Below are 17,272 nucleotides of genomic sequence, written 5' to 3'. Positions count from 1 at the left end.
CTCCGTGAGGGCATGCCTGAAGCCCTCTCTTCTCCCATTATAATAAGCTTTCCCACTCCTCTTCCAGCCTTTAAGGCTCTGCCAAAACACAAGTGATGGTGGCTGACTCCCTTGATATGGGAAGCTCTGAATAAACAACTTTTGCTTTTTCTCATTTGGTTGGTCTTCATTTATTTCCACAAAGGAAAAAAAAAAAAAACCTTCATAAAGGCTGAATCATTTCCAGATATTTATTTCCAAATATGTAACCCAAGTAACTATCTTCCAGCAACGTAAGAATGTTTACATTAGAAACAATTATTAACATATTTATTCTCAAGAGACTAAAGGAAGAGCTGTAAGATCATCTGAATATATGTGGAATTATCCATTTACAACAAAGATGCTTAACAAAACAAGAATAAAATGGAATTCCTTAGTATCATACTAAATAGGTGTGGAAAACCTACTATAAACTTATGATTAGTGATAAAATATTAGAAGCATCCAATAAAAGTCAGGAACATGACCCACTATCACCACATCTACTCAACATTGTACTAAAAGTCTTAGCTTATGCAGTAAGACAAGAAAAACAATTCAGTGTATAAGGATTGAAAAAGAAGAAGCAAAAATTTTATCATGCACAAATTATAAGATCATCTATACTGAAAGTCCTACAGAACCTACAAACAACCTAATACAACTAACAAAGAGTTGAGCAAAATTGCTGGATACAAGGTCAAAATACAAAAACAAGTTGAATCTCTAGACTATAACAACTAACTAACCAGATATTTTAATTTTAAAAAGACACCAATAACTCTAACAATACATTTATAAGATTCAGAATAAACCTAAAAAAATGTGCATAATCTTTGTGGAGAAAATTATAAGACTTTATTGAAAAACATAAAAGAAAACCAAAGTAAATTAGACAGATATGCCATGTGCATGGGTGAGAAGACTCAGTATCATAAAAATGACAACTCTCCCAAATTGATCTATAAATTTCATCTCAAATCCCAATAGAAAATTTTATAGAACATGACAAACTAATCCAAAAATTTATGTGGATGAAGAAAGGACTATGAAAAGCTAAGACATTCCTGAGCAAGAAGGTGGGGGAACCCATCAAGATAATTATTAAGATTGACCACAAGGCTTTAGTAACTAAAGCAGTGTGATGATGGTACAATAAAGAAATACACCAAAGGGACAGGACAGGGAGCCCAGATGCAGACTCAGACACAGAAGGGAGGAACCAGCACTGCAGATCAGTGAGGAAGGTAACAGAAAACAAAAATAGTTTTCCCTGCAAAATAAATAAATAAATAGATGTTAATCCTTCGTTCAAATCATACAATATAAAAAAAAGACAGATACATTACAAAATTAAATGGTGAATAAAACTATAAGTCTTATCAAAAAATAGAAAAAAATCTGTATGACTTTTGTTGGAGAAAGATTTATTGATAAGACACAAAATCACAAACTACAAAGGGAAAGACTGAGAACTTTGCATACATTAAAATTTAAAGCCTGCTGTAAAACAAAAGACACAACAAACAAAATTAAAAAAAAAAACAAGCTACAAACTGGGAAAAATATTTGCTATGCATAGAAACTGACAAAAGATTATTATTCAGAATATGTAAAGAACTGCTACAAATCAGAAAGAAAATGCCAAACAACCCAGGAAAAGAATGAGCAAAAGTTAGGAGGGAGTAATTCACAGGAGAAATAAGTGGGGTGGCCAGTTAACATATGGAAAGATTCTCCATGTCAGCAGTAACCAAGGAGTTATAAACTAAACAGAATTTCATTTCATTCCATGCAAATTTATTGAGAACCTATTACAGACCAGAGATTTTTGTGACATTTAAAAGCCTGGAATCCCCAGACAGGACTGTCTTCTAGATCAGATATTAGAATAGATCTATGGGATGTGTAAGCTTCAAGGTCAAAGATCTGCAGCACATAAATAAGATCAGGGCTAAATGATAGATGCCACGTCCCAAATCCAGACCTTTGAGTATGAGTTTGGGGCTTCTTTGCTTGAAGGAACAAGACAGGGGGTGTGAGGACCTTAACAAAATTTTGAATTATGAGTCCAGCACTCCAGTTACTTCAGGAACTGGGACGGTTGAGGTCAGGTAGAAACTTACACTTCCAGCGCTGGGATCATGATACTCTGCTGGTCATAAGCCCTGCACAGGTTTAGCGGGTGACCCAGCCTGAGAATCACCTCCTTAATGTTCCAGAGCCTCCCTCCCTGGAGGTGAGAAGACTGTTTCTGGACTTAGCTGGACGGTGCCACAGACTCACTATCAAATCATTCACTTAGTGAGAGCACAGCTGGGATAACAGTCCCTGTGGCCTGATGGTCCTATCTCTGTTAAAATAAATAAGTAAATAAATATCTGGAAACATCAATTTTTGGTGGTAATAGAAAATAGAACTCTCTTAGAGTGCAGTTGGAGCATAAATTGGTGCCTACCTTTTAGGAATAACTAGGTGGAGTTACTGATACCCCTACTCCATGATCCAGAAATTCATCTTTAACTCCCATATATGTAACAAGAAGACAAGCACAAAAATTATCATGGCAGCTTTGTTTATTATAGAGAAAAATGAGGAGCATTCTCACAATATTTATCCACCAACCAGATAATGGAGTGTGGACTGTGGTCTATTCATCCAATGGGATACTATTCAGCACTTAAAATTAGGGAACCACAGTTAAATCTAAAACACATGTTTAGCAAAAGAAAGAGAGATGCAGAATTTCACATATGGTATATTATCATTTATGAAATCTTAAAAGATGCAAGACAATACTATATATTATTTAGAACTGTGTGAACATATGTAATAAAAGAATAAAGATGTGCCTGGTAAGGAGAAACACCAAATTCAGAATAGTGGTCTCTGCTAAGGAGAGAGAGACAGTAGGACAGGAAAGAGCCACTCAGGAAGCTCTAACTACATTGGAGAGGTTTTACTCCCTTAAACCACACACTCGTGGACACATACACACAACTGAAGTACAGAGAGCCAGAACACTGGCAAATCATGTTCTTTACCAGTGTTTGCTCGATGCTTTTCTATGTGCATCAATGCCTATAATTTAAAATATCATAAGTCAATTGTGAATGTATATGAGACCCAATAGGTGAAGTATCTACGTCCTATGGTGACATATCCGAGGGTGGATACCTGGTCCCTGGTGTGCTGGCAACACTGTGGTCCAGAACCATGTTCATCCAACTGCCTCCACGAGAGACCTACAGTCATCACTAGGACAAAGGGGACAAGAGGTTATATGGCCAAATTAGCTCATCAGACACTGGATTTTCCTTACTACAGGACTTCTCAGAGCCTTTAACAAGCTCATAAAGATGATGAATCTCTAAGAATGGGGAGCATTTATCAAACCTGTTAATATCAAACCCATTTCTGGCAAAACACAGTGTAGAAAACATTGGTCATGGACGAGCATGTTCTCACGTTTTCCAAACACCCAGCCCTAGGGCCTTCTGTGTGCTGGGATCCAGAACTCTGCCGTTACAAGCCATAAAGCTGTCAGGTTTCCAGCCTATTCCCAGCAAATCCAAAATCCCTCCAGCAGTGAATGGGTAAACAAATTGTGGTACAAGGGAATGCTACTCAGCAACCAAAGGTGTGAGCTGCTAATAAGAGCAGCCACATGGGTGAATCTCAAAATAACCACGCTAAGTGAAAGCACCAGACAAAGCAGGGCTCATGCTGTCTTGTTACATTTCTATAAAATGTTAGGAAATTCAAACAAATCTATAGTGGCCCAAAGCAGATCAATGGTTGCTTGTGGGTGGGGGGAGGGGCAGAGGGAAGGATGACAAAATAACAAAGGGGCATATGGAAACTTTGAGGCTGATGGATATGCTTATTTTCTTGATAGGAGTGATAGTTTCACATATATATTATGCCAAAACTAATCAAATTTACAGTTTAATTATGCACAGTTCTTGTATGGCAATTACACTTCAATAAAACTGTTTTTAAATGGATTAATTTAGGGCCTGGCAAAGAGAAGGAAGTCCCTTTGATTTGGGGCCATGGGAGACCAATTTGTCTAAACTTCTGCATTTCCTAGGATGGTGCCTTACTCATCTTAGTTACTCAGTGAATAGCTGTTAGATGAATGAATGGATAAACAGGGGAATAAAGGAATGAATAAATCAATGGATTAGCCAAGATCTGAACAAAAAACAGCAGACTGACTCTCAGATGAGGGCCTGCTTTGAGCCTAGATAGGACAGGGGTGAGGGTGGGGTGCAAGAATTCTGGGGCTGAGGTCTGCCCCGGAGAACAGTGGTTCAGGGTGCAGTGAGGTCTGGGTGGCAGGGAACCATTGGTGAGGAGGATAAGCACAGATCCCCAAGCAAAGCCAAGAGCTGGGCCTATAGACAGGAAGGATGCAAAGCTGCACTGGATGGAGTCCTAAGGGTGGGACCTAGTTATACAATGCTGTGGGTACCTGTTAAGGACTGAATGTCTGTGCCCCTAGATTCATATGGGAAGCCCCAACCTCTAATTTGATGGTGTTTGGAGATGGGACATTTTGGAGATAATTAGGATTGTTGAGGCATGAGGGTAGAGGCCCCATGAAAGGATTAGTGTCCTCATAAGAAGTGACACCACAGTTTGCTCACTCTCCACCACATGAGGACAGAACTAGAAGGTAGACTTCTATAAGCCAGGAATAGAGTCCTCACCAGAAAACAAATTTCCCAGCACCTTGATCTTGGACTCCCAGCCTCCAGAACTGTGAGGAATCAGTCAATGTCTCTGGTTTTAGACCCCACTCCATGGCATTTAATGATAACAGCCTGAGCAGACTGATTCAGCACCTGACGGTTTTGCCTGCCCAGCATCCTGCCGGTAACAATACCCCAAGTTCTCAGGGAAAATCAGTCCCCTGGTTTCATTTCATATAGTATGAAAGAAGTGGATGTCCCTCCCCAGCCCTGCCCCATCCCCTCTCCAAGGGGAAGCAGGTGATCTAGGCCTGAACTTTCAGACTCACACAACTGGTTCAATGATGAACATAGAGACCCAGTGTTGATCAATGAGAGTTAAGCTGGTATTGAGGGGTCCTGCTTTTCCCTGGGTTTGTAAGTTAGTAGAATGGAAGCCGTGGCCATTAGGACTCAAAGTGAGGTAAGCTTACTTGAGAGTGAAGCTACACAGAGGGAAGGATAAAGGAAGAATATGAAGAGACTCATTATTTCTGTAAGTACCAGCCTGGACCAAACACACCTGACCAAACCTCTCAACACTCTCCAGCTGTAAGCTAATCACATCTGCCCTTTGCTTAAGCAAAGTCAGATTTCTTTCCCTTGCAGCCAAAGGAGTCCTGTCTGACACAGGACACCTAGCCAGAACTTGCAGTGCGGTATAGTTGAGTTACCTTGGAGCAGCAAGGCCATTCCCCATAGCATTCACCTGCATGTGCTTTCTATGTGAGAGTCCAACCGGTCTCTGACTTTGGGCTTCACCAAGGTGCAGAATAACAATCCCCATTTCAGTGATAGGAAGGTTAAGGCCCAGAGAAGCAACACGTGTTCAGACTTAAATAGTTTGCTCCCATTCAAAGCAACAGGTACCTTCCAATAAGTATCTTCCATGACCTGATCTGCTGTTCATTTCCTGAGGGCTAAGCCTCCTTTGCTCCTGTCAGAACCTCCTTCCTCCTTGACTCTGTAAATTCCCTCTCTGCACTTCCTGATCACACTGAGGAGTATACTCACACCCCACAGCCCCTATATGAGCTTCTATCCTAGACCTTTCCCAGACCTTCAAGTGCTGACTGATGCCCAGATCCCAGACCCCCACTTGTCTCAGAGGTAGGGCCCACCCCACACAGTTAGGCAGAACCTGCATAGGTCACTCAACTATATGTGGAAGACAGTGGCCTCCCTTCAGGGTCAGCCTGGGCTCACAGAATCAGGTGGTCTTGAAGAGCAACCCATATGCATCTTCCCTGGACCCCCATCCAGGTTTGGACAGATGAGACTAAACTAGCTGTGTGGCTGCTGGTGGCAGATTTAGTCTTTCCTAATGGACTTACATCCTTGGGGAATTAAGTGCAGGATGCGCTTAATAAAGTCATTATTTTGCCATCCAGCTGTGCAGGATAGAAAGATGACAGGGAGAAGCGGGGCTTAGGCTGAGAGGTCTCCAGAGCAGGGATAGAAAACTGGGTTGGCTAATTGCCAGAGCCACAGACTCTTCAAACCTCCAGATGGAATGGGGCCCAGCCTACAGAAGGGGATCTTCAGAGCACAGGACTCATTAAATGGAACAGGGACAGACAATGAGGAGCTAGGAAGCAGGTCTTTCCCAAATATCCTCGCTCAATATAGCTAGATTCCTGTTCTGATATCCAAGCAGGTCTCTGTGGCTTGAAATGAAATGGGGAGAAGAAACAGTCATTGTGGCAAAGAATGCATAACTATGGCACCTACTTTCTATGCTTCCAATTGCTGTTGTCTAACCACTGTGTGTGGGAAACCAAACTGATTATAGTTGTATGTAAAGTAAGAGTCAAAAATCACTCAGAGAGGTGATAGCAGTGAAAATGGCTAAGTAAGGACATCCAACATTTCTCTCCTACCTAAAAAACAATGAGAAATCTGGCAAAAGTGGTCAGAATCAACACTTTGGAATTCTGGAAATTAACCAAAGACATGCAGGAATCTGCAGAGATTTAATCAAGAAAAAAAGGCTAACTCTCAATAAAAACAATGAGTTTTGTGCTATTTTAGCTTATCCTAGGCCATCTTTTCCTCCCCATAGCTCCATGATACCTTAGAATCCAAGAACCCACAATCATGGTTGAAACCAGCAGCCTGGAAGCCATGGAGGCAGCAGAATAAGATGTGGGCTCTTTTAAAGCCCCAGTCCCAGACAACTGTCACTATTTGGCTTATCTGACAGTTAGTTCCCTGGAAGACCCCACTTGCAAAAGAGTCTTTATTCAAACTGACTTGGAACTCACCCAATGTGAAAAACCTGTCTCCTGGAATTATTTGTCAAAAACCCATCAACGGTGATTGTCAAGCATTGTGGATGCCTGGATAACAGGGAAAACAATATATTAACCAAAGAGCTTAAAAGGAAAAGCTGAGGGGCACCTGTGTGGCATGGGGGCACCTGTGTGGCTTGGCCCATTGAGTGTAGGACTCTTAATTTCAGTTCAGGTCAGAGTTCAGGGTCATGAGATCCAGCTCCAAGTTGGGCTCTACACTTAGTGGGGACTCTGCTTGAGAATCTCCCTCTTCTTCTGCCCCTCCCTTCACACAGTCTCTCTAAAATAAATAAATAAATCTTTCTTTCTTTCTTTCTTTCTTTCTTTCTTTCTTTCTTTCTTTCTCTCTCTCTCTCTCTCTCTCTTTCTTTCTCTTTCTTTCTTTCTTTCTTTCTTTCTTTCTTTCTTTCTTTCTTTCTTTCTTTCTTTTTAAGTAAAAGCTGACAAATGAAATGTCCATAAGGACACTGAACCTACAGAGTACTGGAATTCCAGTACTAGATTTCCAGAGTACTGGAATTCTAGGAGGCCATGAAGGTGTGTAGGATTGTATGGATACTCAGGGCTAAAAACTTGCTCAGAAAAGACCCTGAAGAGGCCCTAAACTCTTACCTCTGGCTAACTTAGAGAATCTGCACAAGCGGGAAGTGAAGGCTAAGATGGAGTTATAAACTGCCTGGGTAAGCATTGAAATGAAGGCAGGCCCCAACACATACACACACACACACACACACACACACACACAGCCCCTCAGGAAAAAATACAGGATGTGATGGTTCCAGGAAAATAGAAAATCTCTGTCTAAACATTAGATGACCATTCAGGTAACCCAACAGACAAATCAGTGACCACACATGACAAAGAATACAAATGTTACAGAACTAGTTTAGAAAATCAAAAATAACATTTTTAAGAAGCCACCAGAAAGAAAGAAAAGACAATAGAAAAGAAAAGGAAAGGAAAGAAAACTGTGAGGCACCTGGGTGGTTCAGTTGATTAAGTGTCTGCCTTCAGCTCAGGTCATGATACTTGGTCCTGGGACCAAGTCCCACATTGGACTCCCTGCTCTGTGGGGAGCCTGCTTCTCTCTCTCCCTCTACAGGCCACTCCCCCTATTTGTGCTGTCCTTCAAATAAATAAATAAAATCTTTAAAAAAGAAAAGAAACTATGGTGGAGGGAGAATATGATTTCCAAAGAATATATATTTCCATATATATATATATATATATATATTCAATATATAAATATATATAGCTGCCATAAAACAAAGAACAAAATTCCAGAAATAAATCCTACCTTATCAGTAATTATATTAAATATAAATGGATTAAACACTCCAATTAAGGGACAGAGGTTGGCAGAATGAATTTTTTAAAAAACGTGATTCAACTATATGCTATCTACTAGAGACATACTTTAGATTCAAAGCCACAAATAGGTTGAAAGAATGGCAACCTCTACCTCACACCATATGCAAAAAAATTAATTCAAAATAATAAGACCTAAATGTAAGAGCTAAAACTATGAAACTACTAGAAGAGAACATAAGGATAAATCTTTGTGATCTTGAATTAGCCAATGCTTTCTTAAATATCATACCTAAGACACAAGCAATCAAAGAAAAATAGATTAATTGGACTTTGTCAAATTTTTGTTTGAGAGGAAGAAAGAGAAAAGACAATCCATAAAATTGGAAAAAATATTTGCAAATCATATATCTGATAAAGTTCTAGTGTCCAGAATATATAAATTCAACAATAAAAACACAAATAGCTCAATTAAAAATGGGCAAAGAATTTGAAAAGACATTTTTTCAAAGAAGATATACACCCAGCAGGTTTCTCCTTAGGTCTCATGGCACTTAGGTGTGTGGGTCACAAGCTACCCAGGTGCAAAGAAGACTGGAGAATAAAGTGCTCTCTTTTTTAGCCCCTATTGTAGACCACTAAAAAGGTGTTTGGGAATGGGATTTATAAGGATTTTCCTATGTATAAGGAAAAACCTATCCAGTTTTCCACTTGTGTGTCTTTCTTACTACTCATACAGAACACTTCACTTCTACTCACCAGAGGTATGTGTGGTTTTCCCCACACTAAGCAGTTCTCTGTGACACCAGCTGGGTGTCCAACAATTTAACTCAATTCTGACATATATGCCTGGAGACAGCATCACACCCATCAGGTTAAGGATTCAGTCCTACAAGACTCCAACCTCCAATTCAGATGCCAGTCACAAGCCGAGATTATCATCTGTGCTTCTGATCAAACAACAGAGATTGGAAGTTCCAATGACCCCCTCCTTTGGTTTTAGTAATTTGCTGAAATGATTCACAAAACTCAGGGAAAAAATTTACTTATATTTATCAGTTATTAAAGGATATGATATAGTATACAGATGAACAGCCAGATAAAGAGAAACATAAGATGAGGTCTGGGAGGGTCCTGAGCACAGAAGTTTCTATCCCCATGGACTTGGGGTATGTCAACTTCCTGGTGTGTGTGTGTTCACACACTAGAAACTAGAAAACTAGAAAACTCTCTGAATCTTATACTATTGGGATTTTTATGGGATTTTTCTCACACAGGCATTATCAAATATTAACTCTATTTCCCGCCCTTCTCCCCCCTCTCTGGAGGTTGGGGAATGGGGCTGAAAATGCCAAACTTTTAATCATGGCCTGATCTTTCCAATGACCAGCCCCAATCCAGAAGCCATCCAGGAGCCCACCTGGAATCACATTAAGTGGAACAAAAGATGCTCCTAGTGCTCTTATCACTTGGGAATTCACAATAGTTTTAGGATACCTGTGTCTGGGATGAGATCAAAGACCAAATACTAGAACAAGAGATATTCCTAATGTTCTTATCACATAGGAAATTACAAGTGTTTTAGGAACCCAGTGCCAGATCCAGGGGCAGAGACCAATATTAATTTTTTCTATGATCTCACAGCCAACTTACTGTCTGTCTGCAAACATAACAAAAATCTAAAATAATAGATGCCAAAATGTCAACAGGGCCTATTTCTAGGCATTGAATCTTATCTTTTTGTGCTCTGTCTTTTCTAAAAGTAACTTGGGATGATGAATGATCCCTGCTGGCTTCTTAAATAAGACTAACTTGAACACCTATTCTATGTTCTATGGAAACCCACAGCTCCATCAACATTACTGTCAGGATGTCTGTAATTACTGAGGAGTTTATGTTCTTGTACTCACCTCTAGGACTAACTTCTTGTTCCCACTGAATTAGTTCTATTTATGAATTGTCTCTATCTATGCATATTGCGGCTATGCTGTGTTTCATGGAGCAGAGGAAGGACCGAGCCCTGTCTTCAGTTTTCACACTCACATGTATATAGAAATATACAAATACACATGCTGCACAGTATTGTGTATTTTAGTGAATTCTAGGGAGATTTCAACTTCAAATTAAATACCTATTCTGACACAGAGACACGGAGAGTGGAGGATAGTCACTGCCTATATCCTGATCAACTCTGACTGTATATATCCTGGTACTATCTCAGGCTTTGACCATACCTACACTGCCTCATATCCTGAAAGGTGCTCACCTCCTGACCATTCATAGCAGCAAGAGTTGTGACAACTTTCTGACTCAGATCCTAGGACAAAGACCATAAGAGCTGAACACATAGGCTGTTCATTAATGGAAACATCCAGATTCACCCCAGCTAGCCAAATATGCACCAACTCTCTGCTGGCTACTCTCTCCTTCCCAGGAAACCAAAGAGAGACCCCTTAGGGAGTGAAACCAATGTCCCCAATCCCACTGTCAATGCATTTTGGAAATAATCACTGGTGTCATTGGCCCAAGGGCTAAAGCCACCAAAAAATCACCCACAAAATGCAACAGCAAAACACTTCCATAAAATGCAATGTTTCCCTTCTGTCAAGCTTTCCTCATCCTTCTTGGGACACTGGTGCTCATGACTTCTGCCCTCACTTTCTGAAATGTTGTTCTCCTAAGGATGACAAGTCCAGTAAAATTTTGATCAAATCCAAGTTTGTCCCAGGAATTCAGGGATGGTTCAATATTAATAGCATCACATCAATAATTCAAAAAACATAAAAATCGATGCAATCATCTAGATAAAGAGTTTGCAAGCTCATTTTATAAAGGCCCAGATAATAAATATCTTAGGCTTTATAAGCTACATACAACTTTATTATATATTATATTTTAGTTTTGTTTTTTATGAGAAAATACACCTATTTTAAATTAAAAGCTAATGTCATTCTTAATGTTGAAACACACTATTAGAGGCATTTCCACTGTACACAAATGAATCAAGGATGTCTGCCATTATAATATTATTTTAAACTGATCTAGAAGTTCTAGTCAGTTAAATAAGACATGAAAAAATAAATTTTAACAATTAGAAAAGATGTAACTAAGTTATTTCTCATAGTAACAAATCCATAACTACTAGAAATATCACAGTTTCAGTAAGAATAGTCATACAAAATAAACATATAATAAAGTTACAAAATACAATAGAAAAAACTCCCCAAACCATAAATTATCTAGAAATAACTTTTTCACAAAATGTACATGAGCTCAGGGTACCTGTATGGCTCAGTCAGTTAAGTGTCTGCCTTTGGCTGAGGTGGTGATCTCGGGGTCCTGGGATTAATCCCCATGTCTTGGGTATGGGGGGGTCCCTGCTCAGTAGGGAGTTTGCTTCTCCCTCTCACTCTGTCCCTTTTCATCCATGCATGCTCTCTCTTTCTAAATGAATATTTTTTTAAAAATATACATAAGCTATAACAATAAAACTGCAGAGCTATAGTGGGCTTATAAAAGAAGCCATCCCATACTCCACAAAGGGAGGGGTATTTTATAATTGTCAGTATCCCCACAAATTAATTTCTAGAATAAATTCCATTTCTATCAAAATCAAACTTTTAACAAAGTAATCTGCAAGTATATTTTTTGGAATAAGTAAATTAGGATAGCCAAAATATTTTAGATCTTAAAAAAAACTGTCATGAAAGGATCTCTATTATGAAATAATAAATAAGAGTGTGACACATAGAAAGAATATGAGGAACAATAAAAGAACACAGAAGAACATAATAGAAAGTCCCCAGAAATGGACCTTGTTAAAGATAGAAATTTACTATATGCTAAATATGACACTTGAATTCAGCAGGGAAAGAACAAATTATTGATCAAATGGCAGTAGAACAACTGGCTAATAATATGAAGGAAAAAATAAATGACCTGTTCACCTCGTGCTATACAGCAACAAACATGTATTCTGGATGGATAAAGGAGTCAGTTGCATACTAGTTCCACAAAGGGGACTGATGTAATTCATCTCTCATCTTCCCTCACCAATTTCTATGTATAGAATCAAAGGAATATGGGCCCAGGGAAGTCAACATCCACTCCAGAATCTACCCACATGCTAGGAACATCCACCACATTAAAATCATACCTTGTTGTTCCCATTGTCTCTTCTCAAAATGGACTGTAGCTTCCTCAGGGAAGCACAACTTCGTCTACCCTCCCAAGGGTCACACTGCCTCATACACTAGACACCACTTCCTAGCATGTAATGGAATCCCCATCCAACCCAATACTCTGGTTCCAACCAATCCTTCCAACTGTACTTGTTTCTGCTCTCTCATGCAGATCCCCCAAATACTCTATGCTTGATCCAAATTGAGCTTCTTTCTCTTCTCCACATGTGCTCATTTATCCTGCCTCTGAGCTTTGGCTTATGCTATGAGCCCATTCCACTTAGAATACCCTCCTCCCTTCCATTGGCCATCAAGATATTGCCTGTTGCCTGCTCTGTGCTGCCTTTTCCATGAATTTTTTTCTGGATCCTCATACCTGAGGAGACTATTACCAAATTCACCCCCATGGCATTTGTTTTGGGCAGGATTCTGTAGGATGTAAGTGACAGAATCTTAGCTCAGAATGGCTTCAGCAAAACCAGGAATTTACTGGCTCAAGAAACTGAATCCTTCAGGCATGGCTTGATCTAGGTGTTTGAACAACTAGGAGTTTGAACATCATCAGGAGTATCACCATCACTTTTCTGAGTTGGCTGCATTCTCAGGTAAGTCCTATATACCAAGTGGTGGCAAATGTGACTTGTCCCAATCCTACATTCTTACCACAAAAAGAAACTCCTCTTTCTTGACATCTGCTATAAATATTCCCAAATTGCATCACATCAGCCTTGCTGAAGTCACATGTCCACACTTGAACCCATCGCCATGGGAATGGAAGAGAATAGAATGCTCTGATTATCTAAGCCCAGGTATTGTGCCCCCATTGGGACACTTGAAGGTGGAAACAACCCCACCTGTACAAACACTGAGAGTAGAGACCTTGTGATTTTCTACAGGAAAATCAAGATGCTGTGCCTAAGAAGAAAGGAAAATTGGTTCAAAACAAGAAAAAAACAAGATCATGCAATCCAACATGTTGGTCACTCCCCTCATAGGGCACATTCTGTTTTGTTTAATCATTAAGACTTTAATTGTATCCTGTCTTTACTGCCTGCCAGACTGGGAACTGTTTAGGGCAGAGAATGCTTGACTCTTCTGTGTTACTCATTGCCTAACAGTTTCTTCTTAGAAGAAATAATCAGTGGATGGGGATCAGACTAAACCAGACCAGACCAGACTTGATAGACCAGACTAGAGCAGATCAGACTAGACTAGACCAGACCAGATAAGCCCAGACCAGACTAGTCTAGAGCAAACTAGACCAGATCAGCCCAGACAGACCAGCCAGACCAGACTAGACCAGACCAGATCAGCCCAGACAAACCAGACCAGACCAGACTAGTCTAGAGCAAACTAGACCAGATCAGACCAGACCAGACCAGCCAGACCAGACTAGATCAGACCAGTCTAGAGCAAATTAGACCAGATCAGACCAGACTAGACCAGACTAGAAGAAACAGACCAGAGTTGACAGACCAGACTAAAGCAGACCAGACCAGACTAGACCAGAACAGATCAGCCGAGACCAGACCAGACCAGACTAGACCAGACCAGGCTAGAATAGACCAGACCAGAATTGATAGACCAGACTAGACTAGACCAGACCAGATCAGACTAGAACTCCTTCCGGATCTAGTCTAGAACTCTTTCAGCCCTTAGGGCCTGTGCTAAGATGAAAGATCTGAGGACCAGATTGGACCCTGAAAACAGATACTCAAGAGGTCAGAGGTAGTCCAAAGGTCATAGAGAGATCCAACTGTAGATTGTTTTAATTTGACCCACATAAGGCTGTTGTCCTCCTCTCTGTCATCACTGAACTACTGCTAATATTGAGAAATTAGATATTACCCAGAAGTCTAGATTTCCAGCCTCTCGATAGATAGGGAGTCATGGCCAAATGGAGCCTGCATTGCCCTGTGATAAGAATCAGCCTCAGCTGCCCCTTGGATGGACTCCACTCTCCATTTCAACACAGCCCCGCTGCTCCCAGCTATCTGGGAACATCAGAACTTGCTCTGTCTCCCCTGCCCCCATGGCCTGTGAGATGATGCTTCCTGTTGAAATCAGAAGATGAATGAGGATCCTGGTCATTCCACTTTTTTACCTTTCCCACTGTGATGTCTAGACCAGTGCAGACAGAACATCAGAGACAAGAGCAGAAGTACATGTCACAGGGGCGAGTGTGAGTCCAGAATCCAGGTCAAGGCCCCAAGGAAAGGCTCAGGGGCCAGGGCAAGCCCAGGGCTAGACTCCACTTGCCCCTGCCTGGCTGGGCCTTGGGACCACCTTTATCCTCCTCAAGGATGTGAAGCCAATGTCGTACCCACATGTCCAATCCCCTCTCTGCTCAGAGACCCTGATTCTCTGCTTCTCACTGAGCAAGACCACGAGCTGGGGAGTATATCGGACAAAATGGGGCTTTCACCCACCAGCGAGCTCCTTGCAGAAAGGACCACAGTTGGCCAACGGTCACTTCATCAAACACCCCTCACCATTGAAGGAAAAAAGCCCATTTTCTCCCACAAATGGCACCTGCTTGCTCACCCAAGACCCTGGGTCGTGGAGGTGCAGGACTCCTCCCCTCCCTGATGCTGGGCAGTTGCTATGTGTGTAGTGGGGACTTTTCTGCTAGGCTCCCTGCAACCAAAGCCTCCCCACTGGACGTGCTGACAGTCATCCCTATTCCTTACATCCCAGAACTGTCACCTTACCCCATGACCCTCAGCATCGCAATCACCAGTCACGTGGCCATTGGGAGAGCCTTGAGTCCTTTCTATCTCTTATTTCCAACCTTGCTGGTGATGGGAATCTCATTTAACCCTCAGGACATTCCAGAGGACAGGTGCTACCACTGCCCTGTGAGCAGGTGTGAAAGCAGCCTGAGAGGAGCTAAGTGTCCAGGGCATGCAGCCAAGAGGGGCAAGGCTTCAGCCTTTTTTCTGACTGGCTTGCAGGCGCCAGAGAGCACTCAGTCCCACAGGCCCCGGCCTCATTAGAGAAGTTAGTTATCTCTCCTTTAAGGAGGCCATTCAGTTGAGCGTCAGAAATATGAGAGCCATATGTATGATTTCAAATTTTCTAGTATTGAAAAAGTCTTTTCATTGCTTTTATTTTTAAAATAAAATATGTCTTTATTTATTTATTTTTAAGATTTTATGTCTTTATTTATTTATTTTTAAGATTTTATTTACTTATTAAGAGAGACACAGAGTCAGAGACACAGGCAGAGGGAGAAGCAGGTTCCCCACAGGGAGCCCAATGCAAGATTCAATCACGACCTGAGCCAAAGGCAGACGCTCAACCCCTGAGCCACCCAGATGCCCCTAGTAGCCACAGTTTTAAAAAGTGGGGGGATCCCTGGGTGGCACAGCAGTTTGGCACCTGCCTTTGGCCCAGGGCGCGATCCTGGAGACCCGGGATCGAATCCCACGTCGGGCTCCCGACGCATGGAGCCTGCTTCTCCGTCTGCCTGTGTCTCTGCCTCTCTCTCTCTCTCTCTCTCTCTCTCTCTGTGTGTGTGTGTGTGTGTGTGTGTGTGTGTGTGTGACTATCATAAATAAATAAAAATTTTAAAAAGTGGACAGGCGAAATTAATTTTCAGAATCTATTTGATTCGACTGAATATATCTAAAATACCAGCACTTCACTATGCAATCCCTACCAAAATGACCAAGATATTTTTTTAAAGATTTTTTATTTATTTATTCATGAGAGACACAGAGAGGCAGAGACCCAGGCAGAGGGAGAAGCAGGCTCCATGCAGGGAGCGTGACGTGGGACTCGATCCCAGGCCCCTGGGACCACGCCCTGGGCTGAAGGCAGGGCTAAACCACTGAGCCCCCCGGGCTGCTCCAATGACCAATATATTTTACATTCTTTTCGTGATACCAGGTCGTTGAATCCCAGAGGGTATAGACACTCACGGCAGGTCTCACTTTGGACTGGGTGCGTCTCCAGTTCTCAGCAGCCAAGTGTGCTGGAGGCTGACCCGGAGCCCACCATGGGTGCCCGGCAGGTGCTAGGCGGGCGCACCTGGAGGGGGCACCGGCCGAGGATGCACAGCGGCCTGTGTTAGCTGTAGCCTGGTCCCCATGGGACAAAGTGGGCACTGGGGGACTACAGGTTCTCCCTCTCTGCTTTCTCGTTCTGCTGCTTTTCTAAGGCTTTGTGATAGCAAGCACTAATTATTCTACAGCTGTAAGATTCTGGGTTCAGAGAGGCTGGGATCAAGCACAGCCTTTGATCAGCGGCTTTTTTTTGGGTTTCCTCAGGCACCGCCCATCCTCCCTCCCAACAGGTACCTACATTTGCATACAATTGAGCTCTTTTACTACTGGGCTCCCCCTTCCTTCAGCGGCTTTCTGCTGACGGGAGCAATTCCTTTTTCTTAAAGGAGCAATACAGATTTCTCTCTTCTAACACTTGGAATTTTGTGGAAGCCTTTTGATGTTTGTTTTTGCAGAAGGACAGAGTGATTTCCCTCAGGGCACGGAGCAGCTGTGGAAGTGACCAAGAATCTGGACCACTCCTGGCCTTTTGTTTCTAAACTGACCTGTCTCATAGAACGAATTTGGAAGTACTCCATCTCTTTCTATCTTTCCAAACAGCTTTAGGAGAATAGGTATGGTTTCTTCTTTAAACGTTTGATAAAATTCCCCTGGGAAGCCATCTGGCCCTGGACTCTTGTGTCTTGGGAGGTTTTTGATGACTGCTTCAATTTCCTCCCTGGTTA

The 17,272-nt window shown here is 41.7% G+C and overlaps 1 long non-coding RNA gene across 5 annotated transcripts in view; it reads right to left on the bottom strand.

Annotated features, from left to right (window-relative positions):
• Window positions 1-13,306, bottom strand: part of LOC140609697 (uncharacterized) — a 42,148-nt gene extending 28,842 nt beyond the window's left edge. For 4 of the 5 annotated variants that reach the window (XR_012011426.1, XR_012011428.1, XR_012011427.1 and 1 more), the window contains exon 1: window positions 13,204-13,306. This is a non-coding gene — a long non-coding RNA (uncharacterized lncRNA). Of the gene's footprint in view, window positions 1-3,198; window positions 3,280-13,203 lie in introns of those variants that run through there. The other variant, XR_012011430.1, reaches the window with a different exon arrangement.
• Window positions 13,307-17,272: the final 3,966 nt, after the last annotated feature.

The sequence above is a fragment of the Canis lupus genome, chromosome 19, assembly GCF_048164855.1.
Source record: "Canis lupus baileyi chromosome 19, mCanLup2.hap1, whole genome shotgun sequence".
In the NCBI taxonomy this organism is placed as follows: Eukaryota; Metazoa; Chordata; class Mammalia; order Carnivora; family Canidae; genus Canis; species Canis lupus.
This window is presented reverse-complemented; position numbering and strand designations above follow the sequence as displayed.